At 26.3% G+C, this 1,419-nt stretch overlaps 1 protein-coding gene across 2 annotated transcripts in view; it reads right to left on the bottom strand.

The window, feature by feature from the left end:
- The window catches only part of LOC111675952 (RING-box protein 2), a 24,818-nt gene that overhangs the window by 12,141 nt on the left and 11,258 nt on the right, over positions 1 to 1,419 (bottom strand). The gene's annotated exons all lie outside the window — the stretch shown is intronic.

Here is a 1,419-nt window from a genome sequence, read left to right as displayed (position 1 = left end):
AAACTACTTCAATATGATAGATATTTTTGCAATACATATAAAAAGTATCTTAGCTCATTATTATCTTTATTTATAAAAATGTTATTTAATATGTTTGTCGTTTTAAGAAACGTTTTTTACTGCTTTCCTATTGAACTATTTTAAATTGAGTTTTATTTATTTTACTTTAAAACAATTTTGTCGTACTAAATTGACAACACTGTGGCTAAATGATCAACTTGTTAAATGGAGGAGACTGAGAGAAAAAGACTCATAAAAAAAGTTAACCATTAAATAAAAATGAATGAAATGATAGCACAACACGGCTAAAATGAGTAAATTGCGTGTTTTTTTTATAAAACATATTAAAGTTTGGTGACTTGTGTAATCCATTGAATATACAACTTTTTTTTGAAAAACTATTAAAATCAAAAATATACTTCAATTAATTCCCCGATGAATTCATATTTTATATTCCTTCTGAATGACTAAATTTCTTTTGAATTTATATCTATTGCAAATAAATTAATTCCATAGAATTTAAAAACCATCTGAATGATTTTGTTTTAATTCAATCTATTAAGTATAGTAAATATCGACATTAATCTAAAAATGAATGAATGGTAACTTACAATCGCTCATATTGGCATATTTCAAAATTCGACTTTTTTGAACTGAGGGCTACAAAACTTGCGTGATAACAAATATTAATATTGTTCAATAATTTTCCGTGTGGATTTTTGTTGAAAACGTAAAAACTAAAACTCATATTTTCGAGAATAAAACTTATATTTTAATTTAGATGAGAAATATATTTAAAAACTCTATTATATGAAGGAGTACAGACACTTTTTTTAATTTTTCAAATACTTAATTCTGTTAAGAAATATTGTTGTTTGTAAAGATTTTAATTCCCTGGAAAAATTTAGAACTTGTTCTAAAAACAACTAGTTTTAGAACAAATGCAGATAGAACCACTTCAGATTCTTAAATAACAACCTTGGAACTAGTGATGTCGCAACTACTACTGAAACCCGTTTATCCTCGTAACATTATTATGGTTCTAAAATACTTCTTAAGAGTTTTCAAGGAACTAATTTCAAGGAACTAATCATTGATTAAAGAACTAGTTCCAGAACGGTTCCAAAGAACGAGTGTCAACTCCATAACGCTTCCTCAGAACCAGTTCCGAAGGTGACAATTTCGAACAAAAATCATTGGTCTCAACGAGTAGAACGAGTTCGGGCTATAAACATGCGTTCTAGAACTAATTGTGGAACTAATACAATTTTTGCTGGGTTTGAATATTTTTTTATATATTTCTTATGTGGTAAATTGTATTAAGGAGTGAGATCGAAAAATTCTTAACATACATATATGTTTATAAAAAAGAAACCACTAAACTTACAGCTTTATTTTTTTTATTTGATTCAAATTATT

The sequence above is a fragment of the Lucilia cuprina genome, chromosome 6 (assembly GCF_022045245.1).
Source record: "Lucilia cuprina isolate Lc7/37 chromosome 6, ASM2204524v1, whole genome shotgun sequence".
In the NCBI taxonomy this organism is placed as follows: Eukaryota; Metazoa; Arthropoda; class Insecta; order Diptera; family Calliphoridae; genus Lucilia; species Lucilia cuprina.
Note: the sequence above shows the minus strand (reverse complement) of the source record. Positions and strands in the feature narration are given on the sequence as shown.